Source organism: Vidua macroura, chromosome 2, assembly GCF_024509145.1.
Source record: "Vidua macroura isolate BioBank_ID:100142 chromosome 2, ASM2450914v1, whole genome shotgun sequence".
In the NCBI taxonomy this organism is placed as follows: Eukaryota; Metazoa; Chordata; class Aves; order Passeriformes; family Viduidae; genus Vidua; species Vidua macroura.
Genome location: NC_071572.1, coordinates 103,416,434 through 103,431,378, shown reverse-complemented (window position 1 = coordinate 103,431,378; position 14,945 = coordinate 103,416,434).

Genomic DNA, 14,945 nt, shown 5'->3' with positions numbered 1-14,945 from the left:
TTTTTATCTCAACAAGTTCTCACTAGTACAGATACAGTGTGTGGAATTAAAAAATAACTGTTTTCTAATGTAATGTAACATTTACCAAATTTATGTAGATATACATAGATTATAAATTTGAAAAATTAGTCACAGGCTATAATTTCCTCATTTATTTTAAATTTCAGAACACCCTCAAAAAGTAAAATAAAGCAACATTAAAAATGTCTACTGAGCTTAAGTTTCTCTATAATCTGTTTATATATTTTCTGACATCTTACAATATTCCTTTTACCTAATGGATCCAGTTAAGGATGAGTTACCAGCCTTAAAGAATGGACAAAATTTCAACAGAATTCAGGCAACAGTCTTTAGAGATACATGTCTTGATTAATATCTAAAAAAAGAATTGTAAAATTGAAATAAAGATTCCTCAAAATCCATGCACATTTTGCTGATGTGACCAGACATCAAAGGTCTAGTGTTTTGTTCACTTGCCCACAGAAACCCTGGACAAAGTAGTTGCACAAGTGATACAACACATACACATGTACTCATTTTCTACTAAAAAGTGGTTCCTGTGTATAAGTCCCAGCAAAGAGGGAAGTACACATTTAGAGAAGAAAGGTTCTTGTGATAACTCTGCCAAAAGCATTTTACATCTTCAGTCCTGCACTTCATCTTGAGTTGTAAAGATTGTCCTGCCCCAGGCATGGGAAGCAGAGTGGGTTTGAAGAAAAGGCAGATCCTTGAGGGCACTGCTGCCCTCCTGCCCTGTTTCTGAGTGCAAAACAGCATCCAAACACCTGCACTTTTCCCTTCCCCCTCATGGGAGCCAGGTGAACAGTGAGGTTGGAGGGTCATAGGTTGATCACGGTGGCTGTTGAGAATCCCTTACCAACTTTTTGGCAATACTTAATGAAATTTCTTCCTTTTACTGGTACAGTTTTAACAAATCACACCGGGATTGTATCAGAACTGTCCAGCTGCCAAGAGAACAATCAAATCACCTGTCTTTATGTTTCTACCAACACTAGTTTGGTACAACCAAAACTTGTTTTTCATTTAATATAGTTCATTACACATACTTGTGAGTACCTGTTGATGTGTGCCTTATCCAGAAAGTTCATATGTATCTGAAGCAGCTTGGTCCCTTGAAAACTCATATGAGACTTCAAGTGGAAGATTGTAGGTCTGAGCTTCCAACAGGATCATTTTTACCAGCACTTCAGCTCTAAAAAGAATGCAACATTTCCAGCTCACTCTTAGAAAATCTTTAGGTCTTTCCCTAGGAAATATGTTACAACTCCCACCTGAAGTTACCCAGCAGTCCCTATGATTTAAGGACATTATGGAGAAAGGAAATCCTTAGCCCAAAAGCCCCTTTACTGGACATAAATCTGAGAAAGGTAGATAAAATGAACTCTTAAGGAAATGCAGGAGAGCTCCTTTGGGAACCATGAGCATAATCAAGGGCACCTGAATCACTGTGTTTCCACCCTTCAGCCTAAGATTTGAGACTTGGTTATACACTTATTTCTGACAAAAGTGTAATAAATATAAACAAGAAAATTACAATTGAAAACAAATTGTTGAAATGGAGTGAAAGAATGGTGGATGGTTTAAAACATCTTTTCCTTCTTCATTATGCAACATTGAGACCTACAGTGTTTTTTCATGATGTAAAACAGAAAATTGAGATATGGCATTGACGCAGTACATGGTGGTAGAAAAATATAGAAAAAAATAGAAATCTTGCCAGTCAAAAACTAAAGTAAATCATCATGTTACACAATGCTTATGAGCTTAAGAGCAATATGAACAACTGATTTTGGATTTAGTGACTGATTTGACATGAAAAGCAGTATTTTCGTAGGTTTCTAATACATTTAATTTTAATTTTTAAATTTGAATTTCAAAGACCAAAAGTGATTCTGAAATTGAAAGTCTATATATTCTTTTAGGAAATAGAAAAACTTTTAAAAAAGTTACACTTGTTTTGGATTATTTTTTGTCAGACAATACCAGCTGGATTTTAATTTAATTAATATGCTTTAGTTTTTTCAAAATATTTTCAGCACATGAATTATTAAATATATGGTTTGTATTTAATTATATAAAAATGTCACTTAATCATAAAACTTTTAGTCCTTTAATGTAAACTCAATACTCTTCAAAGTTACTCCTTTGAAATTACAGAAATAAGTGTTTTTGTGGAAAAACTCTGGAAATATTTTCATGAATATTTTAAAATATATATGTGTATCCACTTTTTTATTCTTTCTTTGAGTTTTAGTTTTGGGAAAGACCAGAGTTGGAGGATGTGGAGAGAAAAGAAAGCACTCTGAGAATATAGTACCCTTGATGTCTCAGTAAGGTAAACTCTTTGTACAAATGCTCAGATATGTTCAGCTGCTATGCCCTCAAATTTTTGTAAAGAAGTCTTTTAAAAAAATAAGCTAAGCTCCAATATTATTTTATCACCTAGAGTAGATTCAGACATAAAAAGCCCTGCAGTATCAAGGCAATAAAAAGCAACAAAACAACAATCAATTCTTGAAGCCTGGCATTTGAAGCAAAACACAATGATTTATTCAAAAACAGAAAGATAACAGTGATGGATAAAAAGTTGTTTTAATGCACAGAAAATTCAAGCTAATTTTCTCTGTGATCTGAGAAAGTTCAAACTCCAGCAGAATGTGAATTATGTTAGACCACAGTTACATTTCCTAGAATTACATAATAGCTAATTTTTAAAAATTATGTTAGAAGGCTTGTTCTGGGTTAATTATAGAATTTACAGTGTCCTTGTATTCATGTATTTTTCAAATATTCTAAAATGTGCAATAGTTGGTCTTCGTTGGCTATTTAAAATATATCAACACAACTTTGTGCTTTTATTATAAAAAATATATATTTTGGCATGTTTTATTTTTTCTTGGTTTCCTCTACTTTTATCTATTTACATAATTTTTCCATTTTCCACACAAATGAAACTACTATCTTATGAGAAACAAGGCACAAGAAAGAAAACTCTACTCTTTATGACATTTTCTCTATTAAATACCTCAGACACTGATAATATCACTCATTATATTAATACTTGTGTCTTTCTTAAGTTCTTTCACTCTTTTGAGGCAAAGCCCAAACAAGAAATAAGAACATGAGAAAGATACTATATTCATCTAGTTCTCATAGAGATCAAGTTTCCCTATTTGATACTTTGTCTCCACTCCACTGAATTCACTCCTTATGTATAACAGTTACATGTTCTAGTTCATGTTGCAATACAAGTTTATTTTGTTACAGAAAATAAAGTTCTAATCCACAAATGTTCTGTTTTCCAGAAATGAGGGAGTTTTTTACATTAAAAGGGTTTGCGATTTTTTTAATGGATTTCAATACAATGAACACAAGGGAAATAAATATAAGTATCCAAATGTGGGAAAATTTTGAGAAGCATGAAATGGTTTGGGTTGGAAGGAACCTTAAAGATCACCTGGTTCCAACCCCCTGCCATGGCCAGGGACACCTTCCATTAGACCAGTTGCTCAGAGCTCAATCCAGAGATGGGAGTGTTCAAGGCCAGGTTCAAAAGGGCCTTGAGCAATAGCTCTTGTTATATCTTGTAGTGGGCAAAGGACGAGATAGTCAGTAATCTAGGCGTCCAAAGAACCTGAATCAACAAAGAGAAGACAATTCAGTTGATTAGGATCATAGATTTTTTTTTTTTTTAATTAATTAGTCTGTCATCCTACCTGATTTCTTTTGCTTCTCTGGTAAATATTGACATTTGATGGATTAAATTGTGGGATAGCTAAACTAACCTATATTGAGTTGCTGCTGAAAAAGAACTCACACTGTTTATAGTGACAGTAGTTCTAATAAATGTTGAAGATAGTAGGATAGCTTTAAAATGTCTAATTATTTAGAGTCCAGTTTAAAATTGATACTGTTTGAACCTATAAATATCTACCTCTGGTCTAATTAGGATGTCATTCAAAATAATGTAGGATCCAATAATTCTAATTTTTTTTTTTTTTTTTTATTAAATCCCCCCAAATTTATAAGAAAATGGAGACTCATGTGGTCTTTCTTTAACAGTTTATCAATGTGATGTTGTGGTGGCCAACCCTGAAGGGAAGGGAAGCAACCAGGTGTGCAGATACTCATGGTCAAAAAAGAGAAAAAAAATTCAGGGAGTTCACAAAAAAGGTGCAAAATTCTATTAGTAAATTATATACAGTGGAAACTGGTATGTTAGTCTCTTATAGTATAAACTCTTGGTAGTGTATTTTGAATAAGGGGTAGAGTGAAAAAGAAGAGAGAGATTGAAGAGAGGGAGGGAAAGAGAAAAAAAGAAGAAAAAAGGAAGAAAGGAAGGGAGAAAGGAAGGAAGGAAGCAGGGAAGAAAGGAAAGGACAAAAGGAAGAAAGAATGCTCACCATTCCTGGCTCCAGCATTGTTCCAGATGATAGGGTGTCCAGAGTGCTGAGTTGCACACATGTCTGGACTTCATGTGGGAACATTTTACAGATCCTGCCCTGTTTCTCTTTCTCTACACAAATCAATAGTCATGCACAGTCCACTCTTCCAGACCCTTCTGGAAATGGGTGGAAGGACTTCAGGAACTTTTTGCATAAGATTAATTTAAATAGGCATATGCAAATAAAAAGGATGCATTTTACTAAATCATTAACATGTTAATAATATTCAGAAATATTATAAAAATTCAAGCCCCTAAATTCTAATGGCCAATTAAAAGAATCTACTGGCTCAAAGAATCTACTGGTTTATTTCAAAACAGACTGTTGCATTTTTGGATACAGAGTGAAATACTTAGAAAGGTTAATATTTAATATTGAAGCAGTACTTTTAAGATTAGTACTGTTATCTTTGTTCTTCCAGCAGCTAAAATACTCTAGAAGGCAACTAAGAAATGCTCTATAGAGATATGACACTAAAACTAATGTAACATTTTTGTCTGCAAAATTTACAATAATGGTTTTTTATCTCAAGGATAAAGATTGTCTTGTTCTACATCAAGAAAACCAACCCTGTTACCAAAGGAGGAAATAAACCTGTTTATTCTGTATACTAATTACCTCAAACTTATTATTTTAAAATAATAATAGGAGGGATCTGAAATACGAACAGAACAATATCAACAAATTAAAGATTAATTTTCAAGAATTTTATTATCATTCTCCACTACTTGATCAACTCTTTCATCTTACATCGTGATTGTTCATATCACCTAGCAATACTAATGCAAAATTACTTCTTTGTGAAGGTATTCAGATAAATCATTACTTTAAATTACCAATTTTGAAATATTTCAATATATAAGCATGACTGTGTTTTGTCTGTCCTCAGTTTCCACTGTTCACATAAGCCGTGTTTCCCAAGGAAGGAAGAAAGAAGAAAGAAGTTTTGCTTGGTGTCTCATCATGCCACTTATTTTTTTTTTCCATGAGCCCTAGGAAACAGATTCCCTCTGCTTCTGCAAATTAGCAAGCCAGGCAGGGGGTCACAGTAAGACAACGTGACAAGTAAGGCAATTTCTCCCCAGGATACTATCGAAATTAATTTACTGAAGTTCACAAGGCAGATGGTTACAGACTTTGGTACAGAGGAGAAAAATAGCTCAATTTCAGGGGTGATCCTCCTGTAACCCTTCCAAAGTGTGAGCAGGAACATATGCTGCTTTAAACCCTGCTATCTTTGGATTCATACTGGCACTGTCTGCAAACACAAGTCAGAAGCAGAAAATTTAAATCAATGGCAGCATTTTGGCGTCTTCTTCCCAATGAGAAGGCATAAGGGACACTGAATAATGAGACTTAATGCAGAGTAGCTCAAAAAGGGGAAGGTCAAAGTCCTGGAACTGGGAAGGAACCACAGTCATGCATGAATATATGCTGGGGACCACTCAGCTGTAAATGAGCTTGGCAGAAAAGGACCTAGGCAACAGCCTGGTGAACATCAGGTTGAACACAAGCCATGATGTTCCCTTGCTATAAACAGGGATAATGGTATACTGGGATAAATAGGAGCAGTGTTACCAGCAGGTAGAGGGAGGTAAGTCATCTCTACTCAACTGTTTTGAGGCCACACCTGGAGTGTTGTATCCAATTCTGGACTCTTCTTTGCAAGAGAGACATGGACATTGTGCAGACAATCCAGCAAAGGGCCACAGAAATGATAAGAAACTGGAGCATCTTTCTTGTGAAGAAGGGCTGAGAGAGCAGATGGTCCTTAGCCTAAGCAGAGAAGGCTCTGGAGTGGAGGAACAAATGTCTTTTACCAATGTCTATAAATACCAGAAAGGTGGGTGCCCAAAAGGTGCAACCAGGCATTTTCATTTTCCAGCTTAAACTTTAAAGTGTGCACTTGTTACCAACTTTCCTTCAGCTATTTTCATGAGTGAAAAGATGCACATCAATTTTTCTAGGAGAAAAATGCAGTACAAGACATTTTTGGATGTTCTTTGTATTATAAATAGTGCTAATTGACGAGGAACCTCTGTTCAGGATAGTCACCCTGTTGCAGGCTGCCTATATTATACAATTTCCCTTCACTTTCCTGTAATCCCTGCACCCCCTTCACAATTTTCTGTAAATTGCTCAACCCTAAGATTTATGAAACTACAGTAAAGTCACTAGTTCCAAGGGTCTCAAGCTCAGTTCAGTGTCTATATTGATAGCAGCCAAATGCAAATCACTAGAGAGACAGAAGTCAATGAATTCTGCTTCTACACAAGTAAAATCAGATAATCTGCCTAGCAACAATAACAGCAGGTTATAATAGAATTGTGTGAAAATTCCATGTTCTCTAAATCTTTCAAACATCTCTTTCTGGGAAGGGAAAAAAATCTAGCTACTTGTTCTCTTTATCATATCTAGGCTCAGGCTTAAAGGAGACAAATGACTGAAAGTGATTTTTACTTCTAAAGCCCTTCTACAATCATAGAGTACCAAAAGATACTAAATTATTTCTTTTCACATCTGTAACCATCTTGACACTTCAAAGAGAGAAAATTCAAAGGCTCCATTTCCATAGGATTTTTTTCAGTATTCTCTGTATGAAATATTGGTGAAAGAAGAAATTTTTCTTATATATCAAATCATGCTTCAACTTCCAAAACTTCCAAACATAGATGGAAACATATTTACAAAAATTCTGTCTCAGAAAACATAATTTATACATGTAAATATATATGTTTATGGAAATTTATTTATATGAACATAAATATATATTTTTATAAAAATCCTGTTCACTCTTTCTGTGCAAAACAACTTCACAGTGAGACACAATCCTATACTAAGGATATTTTTGCAGAGGTGCACATATAATGGCAAAAATATAATTTCAGGAAGAGATTTCTGATCTACAGAAAGTGAGACACAAGCTCCTTCCTTTCCCTCTTCTTTCCGTTCCTTTTCCTTTCCTTTCCTTTCCTTTCCTTTCCTTTCCTTTCCTTTCCTTTCCTTTCCTTTCCTTTCCTTTCCTTTCCTTTCCTTTCCTTTCCTTTCCTTTCCTTTCCTTTCCTTTCCTTTCCTTTCCTTTCCTTTCCTTTCCTTTCCTTTCCTTTCCTTTCCTTTCCTTTCCTTTCCTTTCCTTTCCTTTCCTTTCCTTTCCTTTCCTTTCCTTTCCTTTCCTTTTCCTTTCCTTTTCCTTTCCTTTTCCTTTTCTTTTCCTTTTCTTTTCCTTTTCTTTTCATCTTTTTCCCTTAAACCCAACAGAATGCAAATCCAACAGAATGCAAACCTGTACCTCTTTTAGGAGACATAAGTACTAAATCCCTTCACTGTTACAGGGATGAAGAGCAAAATTAATAGGAGGGATCAGAAAATGGAAGGCCACATGCTCAGGCAGTCATGAATTGGCCTGTCCAAAGTATGGGGCACCAGGACTATTGTATTGACATTGTGGGCTGAAGGACCTCTGCTCTGTTCACTCAGTGCTACCTTTCTGTAAGATAACTATCATAAGAACATGGAATCATAGAATCACAGAATGGCCTGGGATGGAAGGGACCTTAAAAACCATCTAGCTCCAACCTCCTGCCATAGGCAGGGACACCTTCCACTAGACCAGGTTGCTCAGAGCCCCATCCAACCTGGCCTTGAACACTTTCAGGGATGGGACATCCATAGCTCCTGTGGAATACCTGTTCTAGTACCTCACCACCCTCACAGTATAGAACTTTTTCCTATTATCGAGTTTAGACCCTTTCAGTTTGAGGCCATTCCCCCTTGTTCTGTCACTACATTCTCTTGCAAGATGGTCATACTCATCAGTCTTTTCTCTTACAATGGCTTTCAGCTCTGGGGGAAATGGGAAAGCCCCCAGAGAAAAAGGAAGAGCAAGCCTGCTGTCACAGTAACTACTTGATACAGAATTATTTTCACTATGTTTGTGTACCAGTAGTATAATTCAGTTTATATGTACTACATAAAGATTAAGATCTGTAATTAATTTAAATAATCAATGGCATTAAATGAACAGAAATTACCCATGAAGATAGAAGATAGAAAGAGGAAAAAAAAAAAAAAACCAACCCTTCCCACAACCACAAATTTTTCTTGGGCATTGTTTAGTCCTTTGAAAGAGTACATTAAAAAAATGGATTTTCATTTCTTGTTCTGAGAACCATGGAAAAAATTATGAATATTTTTATAATTTCATGTCATATATAGATTTGACTCTTAAATGTAACTGTGATTATGACTGCATTTTTCTTTCAATGCAGATCAATATTAATACCCTAGATATACAGAGCACATACTGAGAGGATAATTTGCCCCTTAAACGTGCAAATCCTATTAGAATATTTGTCCAAACACTGGATTAATATTGAGTTGGTAATTTTACTAGCACATCATAATTTTATCAGTTCATATACTTGAATTATGAGAATGTTAATGATACATATCAGGCACTTCCTGTTTATCATGGAGGCCAATTACTTTAGATTATTCAAACATGTTGCAAATTTCAAAGACAGTTCCCATCTGATTACTATATTAATCTACTTTTAAAAGGAAAGTTTTAAAATGATAAGTAGTAAACCTTACATCATTTAATATGTTTCTAATTGGACCATAATAATTTTTCTTTCATTTTTCACATAATCTAACACTTTCTAAATACATTTCTTATAAAAAAGGGATCAAAACCATGTTGATTATTTTGATAATTAATTCCACTCTTTCAACTTTGCTCTGTGGATTAAAAAAGAACTTTCTCTACCAAGATTTTTTTTTTTTTTTTTTTTTTTTTTTAATGATTCAGGGTATGTTTTAGCACTGTATCACTGGATTTATTTACATATTTCATGTTATCTGTCTATCATGTTTTCTACATCAGATAATAAGACTGATTCCTTTTTGGGGACAATATCAGATGAAAAGGCTTATCCAGTAAGTAAAAATCATTTTAGTGAAAAAATTCATAATCAATGTGTGGAGTAAAGTAGTTTCTGACATTGCCACTTAATATGCAAAATACCAAAGGTATTCATTTGTACAAGTGACATTTGATATTACTGCAATTAATTTGGAGCTGCATATCTCATCTGGCACTGTCAATAATACAAAAATACCGGAACACTGGGCAGAAGACAAGTCCTAGTGCTGGGCAAGCACATGACAATACAGTACTGCATATAAGCAATTGGTCACAGTCCTTGGACTGAAGTTAACAGTAGTTTACAGTCCAGTAGCAGTGTCTTCACTACAATTTACTGCACATCATTATACACATGATGTTAAGACCCCCTTAACTCTCCTTTAAGTATTCTCCAATTAACAACTCATTACTAAGCCAGATGGATCTGCATTGGCTGTTAACTCCCATCTGCTAGGAAGGTTCTTTCACATCAAGTCTGCCACAGTAATATATTTATGCATCCTGCATCTAATACATTCATTTCTCTGTATCCCTTTTTGTGGATATGTTACAAGCATGTATCCTTTAGGGGTGCTACATATTCTTGCTACATAACAAATATGGATGGACCCACAGACCTCACTATTAATGCTTAGTTTGCTCATTTATAAATATGGTTGAAGTAAAGATAAATATATTTTTGTAATTATGACTTGATGGATTGTTAGCAAATTATTTGAGGAGCAGAAACCAAATATTTAAATATTTATTACCAGAGCATTAAATTAAACCAGACACATTTCACTTAAAGCATGGAGCATGACAGTGATTTTGACATTGAGCAAAACTTTGTTATAAAGTATAGAGCCCTGCAAAAAGGACAATAACTTCTGAAACCTGTGAGTGAAGAATACATGAATTTGATACATTCACTGAATAGCTGATGAGACAAGGATTAATGGGTATGAACTGAAAGAGGGTTCAATACTAAGAAGAAGAAGAAGAAGAAGAAATTTTTTTACTGTGAAGGCGATGAGACAAGAGCAGGTTGCCTAGAGAAGTTGTGAATGCCCCAGCCCTGGCACAGTTCAAGGCCAGGTTGGATAAGGCTTTGAACAACCTGATCTAGTGGGAGGTGCTCCTGCCCATGGCAGGGGGGTTGGAAGTAGATGGGAGTAGATGATCTTTAAGGCTCATTCCAACCCCTTAATATTCTGTGATTCTATGATTCTAAGTTTCACATGATGCTTTCTTTAATAATCAGAGTATTGGGGCTCTCTCTATGGGCATAAGAGGAAAGGTTTGGTTTGTTGGTTTTTTTCTTTGTTTGATGGTTGTGGTTTTCTTGGAGAACGGTTTGGTTAGATAGTCATTGTCATGTAGAAATGTGAAGAAGTTGCTATGTGGGAGGCATTAGAATAGATGTATCACAGTGGCATATGTGTCCTCTCAATACTTCTGGCATTCCTGTGAGACTGTGTTCAGCATCTCCAAAAAGAAACATTAAAAATGCCGGGGAAATGGAATTTTACTATTTATGAGGAAAGTTTCTAAAGAAATATTTCAGCTAAGAGGTAGAAGAAATTAGTCTCTGCAAACATTACAAGGCGGTTGATACTGATATGCAAACCAATCATTTATTCATTTTAAGAAATATTATCTTTATAAAATAAGCAATTAAAGAGTGTAAAGAAAAACTGAAACAAAAAGTCAAACACTTCAACAAACAAACAAAACTAACACTTACTATCAAAACTGGAAAATGTCCAATGGACTGTCTCTCTTTCAGTGAGACTGGCACTATCACTAAAGGCTGTGAACCTGCACGAGAGATTCATCTTGTGGCTGACTTTCAATCTCTAGCTCACTCTGGGAAGAGGCATGGGAGCACTGCTGAAACCTCAGGTGAGTGTGCTGGCAGGGTCAAGGTCTACTGAAGTAGAAGGAAAACCAAATTGCCCATTGGAATCCACACACAGCTACTCAGGACAATGAAGGCCTCTGCCAAGAGACACCATGGCAGCCAGCAGAGGGCTGAAGCCCTGCCTGCATTTGCTTGCAAGGGATCATCCTCTTTCCAGTCCTGAGTGTTATTGCCAGACCTGAGAATGAGGTTCTATTAGTCTCATGTTTAGTTTGAAAGGTTAATTATAATTTGATTGGACTGTTTAAGAACTAAATGGTTGACTGATGAATGAGGATATATTTCTAAAAATAGTTAAGGAAAAATACCCAGAGAAACAGTTCCTTAGTTACACATATATTAGATTGATTAAAATTCTACTCTGTGAAAGATGAAATCCCAGCATTAGATCTGTTTTGTTATTTCTGACAGTACAGAAGGATTGTATCTGCCCTTCCCATTGTCCATGTAGAATATGAGCATAGAAATCTTTAGAGGAGACATGAGATGTAATCATTTCTGTATCAGATGCAAGTACTAATTCTCTGAACTTTGATTTCAATAGCTATTTGCTATCTATGGAGCTGACAGTAGGTAAATTTGATATTTTTAAATATCAGCTTAGTATCTGCTTCATTTACTGGCTTGCTTCTGAGAAGAATTTTAAATTTTTTTTAAAGAAAATGTATTTCAGTTATTTTGTCGGAACCCAAGGTGTCCCTCAGACACTCTTGGATGTTCCGGGTCCAGGGCAGAAGCCTCTGAGACCCTGGCAGGCAGCCAGAAACCCCTGTGGTCTTGAGTTTGACCCATGGAACAATTTACCAACTTTGCAGGAAGAACAAGAAATCACAAAAGTTTAGATATTATAATAGAAGTAATCACAAAGTAAAAGGTAGGATTTTGGAGTGCTGTACAGGGGGGTTTTAGGCCTTGTACAGAGGGGTCTGAGTTTTGTACATGGGGGTCAGAGGTTCTAAAATGGAGGGATTTGAGCGTGCCCTGTCCTCCTTCTTTCTTCTTCCTATTCCCCATGTTCTTGGTGGTGTTGGCACTCACAGATTGGTTTAGAGTAGAAAGCCACTGTTCAACATAGGTAATAGGCATTGGGGAAAAACTATAAACATCTAATACGTAATGTGTGATATAAAAGATGGCACCAGCCCCTCGGGTGGGAGAGACAGAGACAGAGACAGAGACAGAGACAGAGACAGAGACAGAGACGAAGGAAGACAAGACGAAGACGGAGAGAGACGCAGAGGGAGAAGGAGTCAGGGACAATGTCAGGGAGTCTGTGTGCCTTGAGATAACATGCAATATACTGCCTTGAGACCAGACGACTGAAGACTACTGAGTCTTTCTTTGAAGGCACGGGTTGGAGGAGAGACTTTACCACCACCCGGAGTCACCCCAATCTGGGGGAAGGCTCTGGCATTATTTCAGTTACTTTCCCTGGATTATATTTTCAGTAGTAGTCCTATCAAAGGCAGCTGAAACCAGCGGAGTGCCTACTCTCTGACTTCAGCATTTTTATACATAAAGAGAAGTGTTTGTTTGCTTACACTATTCAAAAAAAAAATAAATGGGAGCAGGGAAATGTTTGTCAGTACAATCCTCTGTATCTGTTTTCCTTTATAGTGTGCATAAATTAACAGCAGCACTGATGGGTAAAACATTTTCTCTAGGGATGTCATATCTCTCTAGAGAACCATGTGCATTAAACAGACATGGTACAAATTTATTAAACATTGCAATGGTAGAAAGGGCCTATCTCCAATCTGTGTTGTTGAAGCTTAAAAAATAATTAACGAGATTCAAATCTAACTTACCTGCAAATCTAACTATGCTGGGATGGGAAGTGAAAACAAGCCTAGCTACATATGCACAGAATTAAGCATGAAGTCATTGCCAGCTTCCATTAGTATTAGACTTTAGTAATGATATTAAGCAAGTATTAATTTAATACTTCAATAATTTTCCCACCATTCACCATACCATCTCCAATCTCATCCTCCAGAGTTCTAATTTCTTCCCTGATTAATTCTTACTTTGATAATAATGAAAAATCTTTTGAGCTACCATTTCCATTTCTATCGATAACAATTCACATTCTTCCTTCTACTTATTTAATTTAACTTTTGATTATTTTACTTTGTAACTTCTAATTTTTAATTATGTTTACTTGTTTCAAACTTGACATTAATTGCCTTTTTTTTAGGTATATTCCCTTCTTGTATTAATTATATATATAACTTTTAGGACTTCTACCCAAACATTCCCATTTATAAAAGAAATTAATGTATCAATTTTTGGCATGTAAAAAAAAACACATGCACACTTTCCTCTGATTTATATTTCAGGGAAAACATGTTACCATATAATATTCCAAGAACATCAACAGGTCTTTTTTCATTTTAAGACATTTAAAAATCCAGTTCTTAGTTTTTAACTTGGCTACTGAATAATTCAGGCTAAAGGTTATTTAAGTAAAAACTTATGTTTTAAGGCATCCATTGAAAAAATGTGTTAAGTTTTAATTCTTTTATTCATTTTATATGTTAAGACTTATATTGCCTTGTTTTCTTCCCTCTCCATCCTGAAAGATTGTTTTAATAAACATTATTTTCATAAAACTATGATTTAAATGGAAAAGCAATAATATGTCACATTTTTATCCATAAAAGCATTTGTGCTGCTAGCTTTGCTCTTCCTACTTTAAATTCTTTTACTTTTAATTCTTTATCTATCTACTTTTAATTCTTTAAATGACCTCACTTCACAAGATACTGGGTAAAATGTGATACTAGATCAATAGTAAAGGCCAAACAGATGAAAGCCTTAATTCTCATGTCATTACATGCATTTCAAGCAATAAATCAAATTATATAAATGTGTTAAAGTAGATCTTTCTCCTCACCCAGACATCTTTCTGTATCAAATAGTTATATCTGATGATATTGTTACAGTTCCTCTGGTCAATGGCAAGAGGTTCTTGGAAGAAAAAGAATACAAGATCAGTGATTTTATCTCTTTGCTTTGGACACTGTTTACAGCTCTAGCTCTCCAATTTTTCTTAGCACACTGGGTAGAACAGATACATTATTTGTTTTGAACAGCTTGAATTATTAATATTATAGAATAAAACTACTTGTTTTATGTGACTTTGGGGTTTTTTCATGTTTTCTCTCTGAGTAAAATAGTTGAGAGTGGTTTGTGTGTACTTTAACGACAGTATTCACAGCAATTATTCCTTTGTTCTCTCTAAACTTATTAGTTTTTTCTTGGTTTTCCTGCCTTTTACAATGGCAAGCTCACCTCTCGTCTCATGATGGAAACCAGCTTTGTATAAATTTGTGATTCTTTATTCTGATTTCTCATTACTAGTGCATTTTCAAATGCATTTATCAACTTTGTTCTCTGACTCTATTAAGAGATTCTCACTTGTCAGAGCTTTCAGAGGGAACACCTATGAGGCTTCTTTCCTCTGCCAGACCACCTATTCTCATAAATTGTATAGGAAATCAATTATATCCAAGATTCCTATATTGCATAGACATACCTGAAAGAAGCTGGTGAAAAACCTAGGAGGGGGATAAGCAGGAAAGTGGCAGGAGACACAGACAATATGACCACATGCACTCTATTTCCTAAAGCAATGAAGAGGAACAGC